The following is a 17,312-nucleotide window of genomic DNA, read 5'->3' on the forward strand; positions in this document are numbered from 1 at the left end:
CTGGCGGGCGGGCGGTGCACGCTCTGCCTGCAGACCTCTCTTGCCCTTCCCCGCGGCGGGGCGGCTCTCTGGCCGCGATCCCTCCCATGCTCTTTGTGCACCTTATCACCACCTGGCTCTGACACTGTGGGGTGCCACCAGAGAGCACTGAGCGAGGGAGCTAGACATCCGGGACCAGGAAGAGGAGCTCTCCTGAAATCCAGCCTTCTGACCCCAAGAAGCCCTTGGGCCAAGCCCTAAGTTTCCAATTGAAGTGTCCTTAACTGCTTGTTCCTTATCAAGAAGACATCTGCAAAGACTCGGCGTGGACTGGATGGTCCCCTGGAATGCTCCAGTTTATTCACTCACAAATGGCTAGGAAATTTAATGGGGGAGGGGACGTGTTGGGGGTCTCAACAAGTCTTTTGTACCCTAACAGCCTAGGAAGCTAGAAGAGGAAATCAATCGACTTAAGAATCTAGAGTAAGTTTTGCCGATTCATTTGATGGCAAGCATACAGTTTTAAACATCAAAATCTAGTCGTTCGTTTTTACCCACACATGGTCTTTTACAGAGCTGAGTGAGTTTTCTCAAGTTGTAGTTAAACTAGGTGGATTAGCGGGGCCTCGTCACCTTTGAAAGTATTTCCGCCTCCTGTAACTGTTGCATTGTGCTTGCAACAATGTTGCATTTTGAGGTTTATTAACTGTCTCAATGCCAGGACTGTAAATGTTTCGGGTGCTTATATGATAGCTACAAAGCACAGCCTCTGCTCTTAAGGGAAAGGAGGAAGAATTCATGTGGAGACAGCCATGAGTAACTGAATCCCGAGCATGGATTCGGGCTACTCAGTCTGTTGTTCTAGGAAATATTATTACATGAACTTTGTATAGCCACAAAAAGGGAAGATTATACGTCAATGTATTATCAAATATTTTGGTAGGGGTAGTCCATCGGGTAGCTGGGCGACTGTGACAGAGCATATTGTTTAGGTTTCGGTGCTATAACGTTGGTTTTATAATTGAAAACGAACTAGGTATCTAGTGGTAGGGTGTTTGCCTATCATGCTTGAGCATCTGGATCCAATCCCCAGTACCACACTGGGTACGGGGAATAAAAAAGGAAGCTACTGGCCAGCTAGGTTTCAACGTTGTATTCCAGTCAGAAAGATGTTAATTCAGATGATACAGGGATTAAGAGTAAATGGCGACTATGTGGGGGCGGAACAAATATTTGGCTCTTGTTTGCAGCATTTTCCTATACCACTATTACAAAGTTTAGTCAGCCAATCAGTTCACAGCATCTTCCATATACGTGTGCTTCTTTAGGGAAGCGCGTGCGCATGCGCCCTCTCTCTCTCTCTCTCTCTCTCTCTCTCTCTCTCTCTCTCTCTCTCTCACACACACACACACACACACACACACACACACACACTCCTCTGAACGTCTCTTGGTGTGAGTTAGTTCAATAAGTTTTCTTCTAAGTAGTGAAAGACCCTCGAAATGAGGAGTCTCCCCCATCTGGCCAGTCCTGCAAGAACTCAATGTCCAGTCCAGTTGATGCAACATACAAGAGGCTTCATTGCAGTTGTTTAGCGAGCTAACCCCATGTTAGCTCGGGGCTTTCATCCATCCACCATGTCGCATGGTTAGGAAAGATGCTTCGAAGCCACTGCATAGAGATCTTATGGGCAGTGTAAGGGGAGTGTCTAGGGGTATGCACAGGCTCAGGATTGGTGTGCCTCCAGGCTTGGAGGACTTGCCCTGTGTTGATTGGTCAACTGGTGGTTGTTATTACTTTGTTTAAAAAGAAGAAAAGAGAAATGCTGAGACATGAGACATAAGACTATAAGTTTATTATAAGGCCCGGCAGAATGGGGAGACTAAGAAGAGGAACAGGGGTAAATGGCTGACCACCATGGCCGGTCGCCATAGAGAGAGCACACAGGTGAGAGAGAGAGTAGAAAGGAAGCTGAGAGGAAACAGAGCGGGGAAACAGAGAGTGGGAACAGAGAGCATAAAGGGGCAGGGACTTGTCTTTTAAAAGGGTCCTCTGCACCTGCGTGCAGACTTAGTTCCCATGGAACCTTGGGCTGACCAGGGTACTGCCTGTTCCACCAGGTAACAGGGGCAGGCCAGCATAATACCTGAACCTTTCAGTGGTTGTGGCCCATAGGCCCTCCCAGGGTGGTTGCTATGCTCTGTGTGTCATTGCAGTGCACTTGTCGGTAAAGTACACCCAGAGCTGTAAAGCATAGTGCCACCAGCTAACTTCTGATTGGTTCCTTGCCATGAGGCAGGCATCTGACCTCCTAGTGACCAAGGCAAGGTCAGGGCAAGCGCTTGTTACTGTCATGGCTGCCGAAAGGGGCAGACATCTGACCTCCTAGTGACTAAGACAAGGTCAGGCACGTACGTGTTCGGCTGTTATGGCTGCCGAAATGGGGAGCAGGTCCCTTCAGTAATACTATATTTTTTATAACTTTAATGTACAGATATTGGGAGACATGTCATCTAACTTTAAACTTAGTTCCTTGTCGTGTACTTTTATTTTTAATCCCTATGGTATTGCAATCCATGCATATAGGAATAGCAAAGGAATAGCAATGTTAATGATGTTTACTTCGAGATTCAGGCTTGAAGAAGCAATAGCAGTACTACCCATTATTCTAGGTTGCATGCTTTATAGTCATCCAATCCCTCAATCATCTGATGTAGATCCTTTTGCTGTTGCCATTTTACAGAACTGGCACATAGCTAGGATTTGAATTCAGGTAGAGACTCCATGCTCCAATTCATTTTCTGGATTAGGAAATGACTTCCACAAAGAAACTCTTCTTGTTTGGGAGAGCTAGAATCAGAACATAAATATGTCACCTGGCCCCTACATCTATTAGGAAAAGGCCTTTTTTGCTGTCCTTCAGTCTCCCTGGGTGCATATGAGGCATGAATTATATAAGTGGTAGGAGTGTAGTGATATGTTATTTATGATTATTAAAGCTTGCCTGAAGATTCCGAAAGCAAAGTCAGCCACAAGTCATAGAAGCCAGGCACACACATTTAATCCCGGGAAGCCAGAAGCTAGGAGGTGGTGGTTCACACCTTTAATCCTAGGACTCAAGATTAAGAGGTAGACGGATCTCTATGAGTCCAAGGCCACACAGATCTACAAAAGAGTGAATCTAAAAGAGAATTATAGCTCATACCTTTATTAGGGAAAGTATACAACATTAGGGAAGTATACAAAACAGAAGTAAGGTCTCAGAGAGCATTTGTTCTCCAGCCACACTAAGGAGAGGTAGCAGTTTGAGACTTGGTGAAGTGCCCTGTGTGGATCAGCCCTTTCAGCCTGAGTTAGAGGTAAGAGCTAGTGGCCAGCTGCTTTTCTCATATTCAGCTTGAACCCCAATATCAGTCTCTGGGTCTTTTATTTTTCGTGTTACGTATAAATTCTATTCTATTGGCCTACTGAAACACATGAGACAGAAATGAAGCATCAGAAACCTAACTAAAATACTCTTCCAGGTTAAGCTCTTCTCCCATGCCCAAAATCATTGTCATTTCAATAGATGCTTCTATGTATCTGTATCCCAACCCATCTTTAGTGTCTTTATCTTTCCTTGCAAATAAATTGTTGGCTCTTTCCTGTAAGTGGATGTTTATCTCCTGCCTGCCAGTTCCCAAATAACCACTCAGAGGCCGAATATAAGTTATAAATGCCGGCCAATAGCTCAGGCTTGTTACTAGCTAACTCTTATATTTTGAGTTAACCCATATTATGCTCAGTCATGTGGCAGTACCTTTGCTAGCAAGGCGCGTTTATCTCCTGCTCCCTCTACATCTGGCTGGCAACTCCTGACTCTGCCCTTCTTCCTATCACCCTTAGTTTGGCTGCTCAGTCTATATTTCTTGCCTGGCTACTGGCCAATCAGCATTTATTAAACCAATTCGAGTGACAGATCTTTACAGTGTGCAGGAAGACTATTCAACGGCACTTTTCATCTTCAAGTTACACCCAGGATCCTATTGCTTATTATGCTCACTTTAATCACATTATCTCTAAATCAAACCTATTGAAAAGATGTGAGGTCACACCACTCTTCTGTTCGCAACCCCCCTTGGCTTCCCAACACAAAGAAAAATAAAATAAATAAATAAATAAACTCTTCTTTTGTGTGCCCACCCCTCCTTTCTTAACTCCCAGACCTCTCAATCAGCTTCCTGATCCCACAATACCCTACACAAATTCGCAGCCACATTTTTTGCTGGCTGCTCCACCCCCCTCCCACACTTTGAGTGCTAGTTCTCATAATGGCTTGCTCTTGCCCTTGCTGCTAAAATATCCTCTCCCTTCCTCCTCCTTTGAAGTCACCATATAATTTATTTACTAACATTTCTTTCCATTTTCTCTTTCATACTTACAGCAATATGTGAACAACTAATGTAGCGGATGTAATGCACCATTATTTGGGGGGTGCTGCTCTAGAACAAATCACCTAGGAAAGTAGGTGAATAAAGACCCCAACAGCCAAATCCTGGACTTGGTTCTTTATACAGTCACTTCTTCTTGAGATTATCCTCAGTATGCAATAAAACTAAAAATGGGGTCATTAAAACAACAAACAAAATGTAGCAGCTATAGAGAGAAACTTGGCTGTCTCACATGTAACTATTTCATTCACTAAACATAGCAGTGCCTACTATGTGCCTAATGGCCAGGGGCAACCATTCATCACACACTGCAGTCAGTATAAGTATGTTTTTTAACTTACCCATTCTTATTAAGTTCTTCTCTGAACCACAGCATAGAACTTACAAGGGCAAGAATCTGTGTTCTATTTGTAGGATATGTTGGTTAATCTTATCAACTTGCTGGGACTTTGAGTCATTCTGGAAACAATTAAAGTGGGAAGATCTGCCCTAAATGTGGGTGGTACCATTTCATGAGCTGGTGCTTGCCTTGGTCTGAATAAAAAGAGAGCCAAGCATCAGCATTCACCCTTTCTGTCTCTTGACTGTGGGTACAATGTGACTAGCTCCAGCTGCCCTGACTTCCCTGCCTGATGGACCCTAAACTAGCCCTGTGAGCCAACAACCCCCTTTTTCCTCAAGTCGCTTTTATTAGGAAATGTTGTCCCATCAACAGGAGAAATAACCAATACATATGCCAATTGCCAGGAATAATGTCTGCCATTATTTATACAGGTTCCCCCAAAAAATGCCTAAAGGATGAATGAATGAATGAATCAATGAATGAATGAATGTGAGAAAACATGCCTATGAGTAGGTATACATACATACATAAAAGAAAAAGGGGAGCTTATTCTTTATCAGTAATTGTAGGTACAGACAATCATTGAATTAAATACTATTTACCGCATCTCCAACTTCCTGAAAGATATTGGTGAGTTCCTGTCTTGGTATTATGCAAGATGACATCTTTCAGCATCATCAGGAGTGTGTTTTAATGTATTTAGCTCCCAGTCATTATTAAAGGCTGAAGCATTCAAATTAGTTACTTGAAGAATAAAATTAGAGCCTAACAGATTGAAGACATCTCTGTGATAATGTTCCTGTCATTGGCATTCTGTTTTGTGTCACTGAATTAAAGATAAAGGAGATGCAGCTGGCTTCTAGGAAGCCTCTGTATTGGTAATTTACTTCATACCAGTTCATGAAAGATTTTCACGGATACGGCACATCTCCTGGTTACCATTCTTCACCCTGAATGACACATTTTCTTCACATTGTTTGTTCAATTTAAGAATAAGATCTATTTCACTTCCTGAAAGACAAATAAAATGTGCAGGAGAAAATCACGTATGTTGCAGTGGAGTGATTTTAGAAACTTTATCTAATGAACCCTGGGACGCCTCCTGACACCTGTAGAGAGTCTACAAGGGGGAGATCATTTGTTTAATAATATGGAGACTGTAATGGCCTTGTTCAGTTCTGTCAAATATCCAGTGCTTCCCAGAATCTACAAAATATAGGATATAGCAAAATAGTAAATGTAGAAGCAGATATGAGAATTTAACTACATCTATTAGGTGAGGCATGAAAGAGATTTGGAAAATGTAAAATAGTGCCACTTTTCTTAATGAATTATCTTTTTTTGGAAATACAGTTACTTTTCATAACATGCTATTTATATACTTATGGCAATATCATGACTTTTAAGTGAACTAGTGCATTTTAAACCATCCTTAGTTTTGATTTCTTATTTGGTAAATATTGACACAAATAAAATGTCTCTAGGGTCCTGTGTAACTTTCAAGTACTGAAAGGAGTGCTGATCTGGAACTCTTTCAAACACCAAGTAACTGTGAGCTAGACTTTGTTACACATGCAAGCAATCCTCTGATAGCTGTGGACATGGCTTTCTCATTTGTCTGGAAGCAGAACAAAACAGATTCAGGAATGCACCAGTCATTAGAGCTAGCAGATGGAATGGAATAAAGTAAGAGGGAATTTTGGAAAGCAAACTTTTCCATTTTTAATTGAAGCATTACTCTCAGAGCTAATACATAGTATATTCCCCACCCTATGGCTTGATGCTGCTTGCTTTACAGTCATCAAATGATACTAGTCTGTTGTCAGTCTGGTGTTTTCCTCTTACCTAATGTGATAATTACCTTTTGTCTTTTTTTTTAAATCCAGTCATAGAAGTTGTTACGGTAATAATTTCACTGATGAACATCTGAAATCCAACATGGAAACCCATGTTCAAAAACGGTGAAGTGAAGAATCCAAGGAAGTTGAGGAAGCCTGGCTGAGAAGACTGTGCACAAGTCAACCATAGGGCGGTAACGACAAGAAGAATCCTGGGATAAAAGCTGCTGTTAATGAACACAGCAGTTCGATCATTTAAAATATGCAAACTTCACTTTTCCTGTCTGTTACCATAAACCAGAGGTGAGCTATTATCACTACTCATTAATTTGTCAAACAAGTGGACAGTTTTAGCTCTAATGGCTATATTATCACACCACTGGATGCTCTGGTTCTCAGACACTTGGGTTGAGATGACATCAGTTTCCTGGGCTTCCAGCTTGCAAACAATAGATTGTAGAACTTCACAGCCCCCATACAAACATGAGCTATTGCTACATAACATCTCTCTTTCTCTGCAGTTATGGGTGCCCACTGGTTCTTTTCTCTGGAGAATCCTTTAACATCCTTATTCCTTATTTCTGTTAGGAATCTTTGAAATTCTAGGAAACACTAGCATATAAAATGAATTAAGGCATGAGTGTTCACCAATGTGCTAATGGCAGTAAAGACATAATAAGCATTTGAGATAAGAAAGGACTGACATTGAAGCTGCAGAACTTTTTTTCAATCTTTTTTATTTTTATTTTTATATATTTGAATTACAAGCAAGATTGAATTACATGACGATCCCAGTTCTCTTCTCACTCCTTTCCTCCTCTACCACCCCCCCCCCAACTAAAATCCTACCTGTCGTATGTCCTTCTTCTAATCTATACCTGACTCAAAATTTCTGAAACTGCAGAACTTTTAACAAGAATGTAGGACACAAACTCTCAGTTGGTGTGTGTGTCATACCTGCAGCTCACTCATTTATATTTCAGCTCTGAGTAAAACCAGCTTAAAGGTGAAATTCATACCCCCTCCCAAAAAAAGAGTCCTCACTGTAGCGTCTTAAAAGCTGTTTATCTTCTGTGTCTTAGTTATGTGAGGTCATGTCATCTGTGCTACAATCAGATCTGGAATGTCCCTCTAAACAGCATGTGTTAAAGCTGAGGCCTTAGGTTGGTATGTAGAAAACTTTAAAAAGAGCTGGCTAGTAGCAGGATATAGGTTATTAGGGGCCTGCTATGCATAGAACAGTGAGATACTGCTCTCTCTCTCTCTCTCTCTCTCTCTCTCTGTGTGTGTGTGTGTGTGTGTGTGTGTGTCTGTCTGTCTGTCTCTCTCTTTCTCTCTCTGTCCCTCTCTCTCATATCCCTGGCATTGGTTGCTCTTTCTGTCACACTCTTCTGTGAGGAAGTGTTACTATAGGCCCAGTGGCAACTGATGAAACCACTCCTGGACCAAAACCTTCAAAGCTGTGAACCAAAATAAGCTTTTCTTTGTGATGATTTTTCCCTCCTGGAGTTTATGACTGAATGGAAAGCCTGCTATCCACGCTCTGCATTGTTTACATGAGTTTGGGTTCACTTGGGCAGAATTTGCTGCAAGAAACATCCTAATGCATGTTGTAAAGTTCCTGCACCTGACTGAAAACAAGCCATACACTTGTTACAAACTAGCCCATCCCTTACTCTCCTACATCCTCAGTCCCGCTAAAGTGGCAAAAGTAAGAGACAAATAGAGAAAACCCCTACTTCAAGAAGTTTATGTGTCTCTATCCATCTTTGATAATGTAGAAAAGAAAGAGAATAAGAAGAAACTGCACAAGTTATAATTAAATCCACAGACTTGTGATTCAATTTTTATTCCTAATAGAACAATATATACTTAGATGTTCATGAAATCGTCACTATAAACAGACAGAAGCAGGAGTGGTCCAGGGAGGTAAGGACGAACGGTGAAGGAAATTCATGTACAAAGATATTTTGCAAATCAAAAGTTTGTCAGGTCTGACTACAGTGTACCTTAGCTAGTTAGTTATTAATCACAAAGTATTGACTTAGAAAAACGTTATTATTTCGAAGTTTAAAGTCAAACTCTGAGCCAACAATCAAGTCACAATTATGATTTTGGATGACATTGAAATAAGAATAGCAAGAAGAGACAGCATTAACAGTTTTCAAATGTGAGCAAATTTAACCTCCAATAAAATGTTATATTGCTATAATTATTACTGAAAACTATGAAAGTAAAAAAGCAAAGAAAAAGAATAGAGGAACAAAAACCTAAATATAGAAATCAAAGTAGAAAAAAATATTTGAAAACCCAAATACTTTTATTCAGATTTAGAAACAAAGGTACCGGGCTGGTGAGTTTGCTCAGCAGGTAAAAGTGTTACATGTGGTTGGAGTACTTGCGGGTCCTTCATGGCTTATCCAAGGGTTGAAAATAAGGACTTACACAGTTGCAAATGCAGCATGATAACTTTATGAGGAACTGTGGTCTAATTCTGACTAGAGACAATTCTGCCAAGATTGATTGCCATGATACATGAGTGGAGGTACACACAAGACCTGATTATTGTTCAGGCTTCATTTGATTGTGTTCAAGGGGGAGAGTTCCGTTGCTAAGGGGCATAGTCTGTGTAGCTCTCTATATTGGTCAATAGATTAGGGCATACAGCTTTTTCTCTCTTTTATTTTTCAGCTTCAGATATCTCTTCCAGGAGTTTAATCATATGTATGTCCATTATTCAGGCAGAGGATGGTAAATAGAGCATTCTCCCTAAAAGTTCCTTTGAGGACAGTTTTGCCTTTCAGTACAAAAACCAAACTCCTAATCGAGGCCAGATGGGCCTTTCCATTCTTCCTACCAGACGTGACTAGAAAGTGTCTAAATTTGATTGTTTCTAGGGGCAGAGAAATAAGCAGCTATGTGCAGGTGAAGGCCCAGGTAGACAGGTGAGTTCTTTGGGGGAGAGGTTTGTGTGCACAGTATATGCCACTGAAGGAACCAAGCTACCAAGAGCACTGTTACAAGAGAGGAGCTAGGCTCAGAGATGCCTAAGTGGCTTAACACTTGCACAAGCCTAAGAATCCAAGTTCAGATCACCAGAACCATTATAATAATGGGTGTATGGTTAGCTGCCTGTGAGTCCAGCCTCAGAAGACAGAGGCAAAGTGGACCCAGAGCAAGATGGCTATGGACAGAGACTGCCTCATTGATTAAGTGGGAGAGAAAGACAATTCATTACATCAACCTTAACATGTGAACTTACACACATGCTTACAAACATAAAATTTATATACAACACACACACACACACATACACACACACATACACCAGGAAACAAAAAAGGGGTGGGTGAGACTATGCATAGCTAAAATCAAGCAGAGCCTCAGGTTTTCACATGTCTTAAATGAAAGTGCTTGCCTAAAATGCAGGAGCCCCAGTTCCAGCCCTCAGTACAGGATAGACTAAGTTAATTTTCTCTCAGTGTCCACATGGATCACAGGCATAAACATGCTTATTGCTCTAGCTTTCTCATTGCTGCCCTCGCTGTTGATTGTCCTGACAGTTATTTTGTTGGGCACACATCCTTTTGTGGTCACCCCTGGAGAAACCACATCTTGATCTTGAGCAAAGCAACTCTTTCATCTGCAGGCCAAATGACATTTTATTGCTTTTTTTTTTCCGCCTTGCTTTTATTTTTTAAGTACTTTTTTCTTTGTTTTTGAGATTATAATATAATTATATGATTTCCCCCTTCCCTTTTCTCCTTCCAAACCCTTCCATGTACCCTTTCAAATTCGTGGTCATTTTTTATTTAATTGTTGTAACATATACATTGACAGAGAGGACATGTTTCCTCATATCTTGTTTTGGAAGAATGGACGTTCTTTAGCTGTGAACCAAATACTGACTACTCACAAGAAGGTACCTTCTTGACTTGAGAAGACATGACAATCAGCCATGGACATTGCCAGCTTTAGAGGGGTAGCTGTTACCATTGTCCAGTACAGAGTTCTTAGCCACTGCAAGTAGGATCAGCTTGAGAACGATAGATATCCTGGTCTCAGTAGAATTATTCCAACCACAGAAAGTAAGAAAAGACTCTTCCTCATCAAGATGTGTGCCAATTTTATCTTGTGTCCCACCTTTAATGATTTCTCAGAATGACTCATCTGGACAGAACTTTTTACTTCAAAAGAAAAAAAAAATAAAAGATCTTGCACCAAGCATGCAATCGCAACTCTGTGGTACATTGGCACGATTCATGTCATCTGTGTTTTTCAGTCACGCAGTGGACATCTGCTGTTTGTGTCTGCCAAAAATCCATTTCCCTTTCTTTTGAAATTGTGCCCCAAACTCACACTGGGAAGGCTGCCCCTTCCCTATGGATACAGGCATGAAATTGTTAAACACGATGTTCCCATTTTTTTCCAGTCAGGGGATAGACACATAGCCCTAACTATACCAATTCAAGCTTTCTTTTTCTCTAATTTGGAACTTATAGGAAATGTGGAGAATGAGATAAAAAGCAGTTGGCATCAATTATTCCAGCCTGTTATAATTGTCCTTCGGTTTTTCTCTCTTGACATATGTCAGCGCCTGACTTCAAGAGTGACTCTCTGATTGTATACAGGGGCCTGAATTATTCAGTTTTACCTATTTATTTCTTCTGCTTCTTGGGCTAGATTGATTTCTATTTCTTACACCTAAGAAATCCTAACTGAGCAACCTCCATACTGATTTCCTGAGTGGTCTTACAAGTTCGCACTCCCACCAGCAATGGAGGAGTGTTCCTTTTTCTCCACATCCTCTCCAGCATAGATTGCCATTGGTCTTTTTTATTTTAGTCATGGAGGAGAGGTAATGGAGGAGCAGAAATATTGAGTTGGGGGAAGAATAGAGGAGAGAGAGAGCAGGATGAGAGATACCGTATTAAAGAGAACCATTATAGGTCCAAGGAGAGATCTGGCACTAGGGAGTTCTCCAGAGACCTACAAGGATGACACGAACTGACAATCCAGGCAATGGGGGAGAGGATAACCTAAACGCCCTTCCCCTAAAATGAGATTGATGACTACTTTTTATGCCATCCTAGAGCCCTCATCCAGTGGCTGATGGAAGCAGAGACAGACATCCACAGATATACACTGAACTGAACTCTGGAACTTAGTTGAAGAGAGGGAGGGATGAAGATCGAAGGGGTCCGTACCATGTTGGAGAAACCCACAGAAACAGCTGGCCTGAACAAGGGGGAGCACATTGACCCCAGATGCTGTCTGGGAGGCCAGTACAGGACTGATCCAGACCCCTGAACATGTATGTCACTGAGGAGGCCTCTGCACTCCAGGGGACCCCGGGTAGTAGATTAGTATTTTCCCTGGTGTAAGAAGGGACTTTGAGAGCACATCCCACATGAAGGAATGCACTCTTGGCCTGGACACATGGGGGAAGGCCTAGGCCTGGATCAGGATGATGTGGTGGACTTTGGAGAGCCCCCTTCAAGGGCTCTACCCTGCCTGGTGTGGGGGGGTAGTCTGGGGGTGGGGGAGGAGGGATGGGGGTTAGGGGAGGGAGAGGGAGAAGGGATTGACATGTGAAACAAGCTTGTTCCTAATTTGAACTAATAAAAAAAAATAAAAAAAGAAAAGAAATCCTAAGTGATGCAACTTATCCCCATGATAGACTTTTTTCTTCTATATAGATATACTCTTTCCCCACATTTCCTGTTGCTGAGTTTTACTTCTATACCAAGACAGAGTCATACATTAATGTTGTGTGACTTTTCCTGGGAAGATGTGAACTAATGTTTGTTCACTCTGGGTAGAATAACAAAAACAAATTCTACCCGAGTCTGCCTTGGAGAGTCAGTGAGTTCACTGTGGTTGTGTATGGGAGCATGGGTGAGGGGTCACTCATAAGGGCATGGGCGAGGGGTCATTTACAAGGGCATGGGTAGGGGGTCACTCATAAAGGCATAGGTGAAGAGTCACTCACAGGGCATGAGTGAAGAGTCACTCACAGGGGCATGGGTGAAGGTCACTCACTGGGGCATTGGTGAGGAATAACAGGGGTGAGGGGTTTATTCATAAGTTACTTAGAATCTCACAACATCTGCCACTTGTGTTCCCCTCTAGTTTGCAGACAGATGTAAATGAATGGAATCCCACCTGCCCCCATCAACCTTTTAGTACTATCATAACATTTGGAAGTGGTTTTGTGAGTCACATAACATTCTGAGCTTGGTGAGCCCTGTAAGTTTGGTGCATTTCCTGAGCCTCTTAGTGATCATATTTCCAGACTCATGGAAGTCTCCTTCCTCCTTCCAGGAAGAACTATTTCAATTTGGAGGAGATAGAAATGCTGAAAATTTATTTTGTTCACTTGAAACTCAATTAAAATGTTATCACATTTATTTTGAGTGTACATGCGCGCGCGCGCGCGCGTGCGTGCGTGCGTGCGTGTGTGTGTGTGTGTGTGTGTGTGCGTGTGTGTGTGTGTGTGTGTGTGTGTGTGTGTGTGTGTTTGGGGTTTGTGTGGGTGGTGCCACAGTGTTTCCAAGGAGATCTAATGATACCATGGGAGAGTTAGTTCTTTCCTTCCACTATGGGAGTCCAGGTCCTGGGTTGAAAGGTCAACAGGCTTGCTGTTAAGTGCCTGAAATAGCTAGCCCTATATTTCACTAGGCCTGTGTTAAAATTTAACTGATTTTTCTTTTGGTTTGTCTTATTCCCCCACCCCCATTGTTTTGGTTGGGTTTTCATTGTTTGCTTTTGGTTGGGTGGATGGATTTTTTTGGAGGGGGCTATTTTGTGGCTTTGAGGAAGGGTTGCTATGATCCTACTTTTCCCTTGGTGTACATGATTGTTACTCTTTACCACTCCCCAAGTGCTAGAATAACAGATTTGCACCACCACTCCTAGCTGTATTTTGTATTTAATTGCCAAATCTGACAACCCTAATGTTACAATAAGTAAGAGTTTTAAATGCTGAATCACTGTCTTCACAAACATGCCATGCTTCTTCCTAGGCTTCATATTATTCCAAGTTACTAGGGGTGCATATGCTACTTAATTTCGCTAGATGTATTCCCATGTGAGTTGAGAAGATTAAACATACCATGAAAATATATGTTGTTATTGCAGAAACTTCTGCTGGCTTCATATTTTTGATAAATTTATTTTATTGGTTTAATTAATTAATTTGTGTGTGCGAACATGTGCCTGAGCACAAACATGCACTTGGCACAGCCTATGTATAGTGGTTAGAGGACCACCTGGGGAAGTCAGTTTTCTCCTTTCACCTTGTGGATCCTAGGGATCAAACTCCTATTTTCCTGCTTCATGATAGGTGCCATTATCCATGAGTCATCAGATTGGCCTGCTATTGATTTCCTAAATCATTTTTTGAGAATTTCATAAATGATTACTATATTTATATCATTTCACTCCCTCTCTCTTCCTGCTACAACATCTCTGATTACTCTCTCCTCCCTCATGTTCATGGCCTCTTCTTTTAAAATTATTGTAATTCATAGTTTTTCAGATTTCATTGTGTACACTTGATGCACACAGTGCTGTGCACATGAGAACACTCTCACACTGGTGTATAATGTACCAAGCATATTCTTTGTCCATGCCTCCTCTTTCTGCTGCTTCTCTAGGTCACCAGTTTCCTTTTTGTCCTACAGAGTTTTGCTTCTGCCTCCCTTCATGTACACATATGACTTTTGTATCTATATAAATCTATGAGCCACACATAAGAGAACACACATGTTTGTTTTCCAGAGGTGGAGTTAATTTGTTCAGTTTATGGTTACCTCTAGTCGTATCCATTTTTCTGCAAATGATACAAGTTCATTCTTTTTTAGGGTTGAATATCTTCCAGTATTTATTTATACATCACATTTTTTTATTTCTCCTTTTGGATACTTAGGTTGGCTCTGTAACTTACCTGCTGAAATAAGTGTTGATGCACAAGTGTCTCTGTGACATGTTAATTTACAACCCTTTAGATAAATACCCAAGAATATTATAGCTTGGGCACATGGAAGATCTATTGTTGGTTTTGTGAGAAACCTCCACACCAACTTCCACAATTTCTGGAAATTTACATTCCCACCATTAGTGTGTAAAAGTGTATTCTTTTGTCTGTATCTTCAATGCTAATTGTTATTTATTTCAAGACTGTATTATTATTATTATTATTATTATTGTTAATTATTATTATTATTATTTTACACAGAGTCACACTATGTGTCTGTGGTTGGTCTGGGACTCATGAGATCCTCCTGGCTCTGCTTCCCAAATGCAGGGATAAAAGATGTGTTTCACAACAGTAGGCTTATTTTTATGTTTAATTATGTGTATATGTGTGTGTGCTTATGTGTGGGTTTGGGTGAGTACAGTGCTTCAGGAGGACAAAAGAGAGCATTTGGTTCCCCGGGGCAGGCGGCTGTGAGCCCCAACTTGGATGCTGGGAATCCTACTCATGTCCTCTGCAAGAGCAGCATGTGCTCTTAACCATCCAGCCACCTCACCAACATCATTTGTTTTCTCTAAAGAGCTTTACTTTGGTTACTGAATACTTTGAGGCAGAGTCTCATTATGCAGCCTTGCATAATGAGACTTAGAATTAATTTGCTGAGTTGGATATTACTATCACAAATGGGTCATTGCAGTATAAAAGTGGTTTTTTTGCACTTATGGAGATTATCATGTGTTTTTTCGTTTCTAATTGGTTATTGTTGCAGTAGCATATTTTCTGATACAGAAATATCTTTTCCTATAGATAGCTCCAATCTGATTATGAGTAAACTCCCTATGACATTCCTAACAGTCATGTTACATGCTGACAGATAGGCAAGCAGACACATAAACACACACCAAATATAAGAGGCTCCGTTTGCTAATATTTGGTTTAGAAGGTTTATATCCTATGTAACATCAGCTTACTGTTTGTCCTTATAGTATTTTATGACTAGTTCTGGAATGGATGCTATATCGTCATAAAATGAGACAGCTCTAGGGTGGTTTCTTTTATTTTATATCCTTTAGAATAGCTTGTATAAATTTGGGTTGATACATTCCTTGAAATAGTAATCCCCAGATTCCAGCGTGAATTTTATGCATATTCATCAGCTCCACACTCAGGGATTCTAATTTAGTAGGTATAAACCAGGCCTTGAGAATTCTTATAACGTGCATCCAGGTGATACTGACACTTCTGTGCTGGCATCTAGATGTTAAGAACCTATTTAAAACATGGTAAAAATTACTTCTAGATCATGTGGGCCTGTTTACTTTGTTTTGATAAATAACACATAGATTTTAAGCTATTCACTATCTTCATGTTTCATTTCCTCTCCTCTTACCTTTGGTGTCTGATTTGGTAGGTTATAGATATATTTTAAAGAACTTACCCATTTTGTCTCACTTTTCATTTGAATGGGCAATCATCCCCCTATACCATGCTTTAAGTCTCTACTGCACTATAAGCACATAATTTCAATTTTGTTATTATGTATTTTTTGACCTCTCCAGTGATATGTTGGAGCTGCCTGGTTCATGCTGCCCAGAACCAAACATCTGTGTATCACTAGCCCATCTGTGAACAGTGGCACCAAGTGTAAAGAAATCAGAATCGGTAGCAATGGGAAAATCTAAACTATATTAACCAGAGCCTCTGCAATAGGTTAATGAGAAGAGGTCCCAGAAAGTGAGTGGCATCTTCTTTGGAATCCTTTCTCTTCAGCTGAGAAATGACCTTCACACTGTGAGAGGTTAGCTTCCTAAGCATCACAGTGCTGAAGAATACTATTTTAAATGTGTTAAGGTGTGTTACATTTGTTTCTATGGCTTTTGTTAGCAGTGCAAAGACTTATTACATTTGTTTAATTAAGTAAGATTAACCTGGGGTCAGGAGGTCGAGTCAGCAACTAGCTGACAGGAAGTGGTGCGAAGAAACTAAGTATAGCAAGGGTTCTTAAGCAGGGGCTTAGCTGAAGGAGAGCCCTTTTTTGGAGACAGAGCAAGGGGAGGTTAGCTATTTGCTATTTAGTCTCTCTGAGCTAACAGAATTTCACCTCAACCTTTGAATCTTAAATTCTAAAGAAAGTTTGAGATTTGGAAAAAGTTTCCTTTAGTGGCCATGATAGGGCTGCTTCCCTTGCAGCCGACCACAGCAGGTAGCTTCAGAGTTACAGTTGCTAATTAGGACACTGGTTGCTTAATTTGCAGCTACTGAACTGAAAGAAAAAGAAAATCACAGTGTGAACCAGTACTAGGGAGCTGACAGAACAATTCCTGGTATTACCGAGGAATAAACTTTTTCTTTGTTCCTAGAAGCAGATATGTGAAGCCCCTATAATCAAAGTGCACTGGGATAGAATTCTCAGAAGAGTGCCATGTAAGTGGGGTAGGGCATACAGTGAAGATGGTTTGGCTGCTATTTATTTATTTATTTGCTTTGTCGAAACAGTGTTTCTCTGTATAGCCCTGGAATTCACTCTGTAGACAAGGCTGGCCTTCGACTCAGAGATCTGCCTGCTTCCTGAGTGCTGGGATTAAAGGCTTTAACCACCACAACCAGGTTTGGCTACTGTTCTTATGACCTCTTTGTGGTGATATTGTTTATGATTCATTAAAGCCACTGGAGATCAAAATAGCAAAGCAGCTATACTAGTTAGCCATAGAAGCCAGGCACACACCTTTAATCCCAGGACACAG

At 41.1% G+C, this 17,312-nt stretch overlaps 1 long non-coding RNA gene across 1 annotated transcript; it reads left to right on the top strand.

Moving 5' to 3' along the window:
- On the top strand, positions 1–11,743 carry LOC103161525. Its single transcript, XR_003481866.2, has 3 exons — positions 1–462; positions 6,639–6,893; positions 11,684–11,743. It is a non-coding gene; the product is annotated as an uncharacterized LOC103161525 (long non-coding RNA).
- The last annotated feature ends 5,569 nt before the right edge of the window (positions 11,744–17,312 follow it).

Source organism: Cricetulus griseus, chromosome 2 (assembly GCF_003668045.3).
Source record: "Cricetulus griseus strain 17A/GY chromosome 2, alternate assembly CriGri-PICRH-1.0, whole genome shotgun sequence".
In the NCBI taxonomy this organism is placed as follows: Eukaryota; Metazoa; Chordata; class Mammalia; order Rodentia; family Cricetidae; genus Cricetulus; species Cricetulus griseus.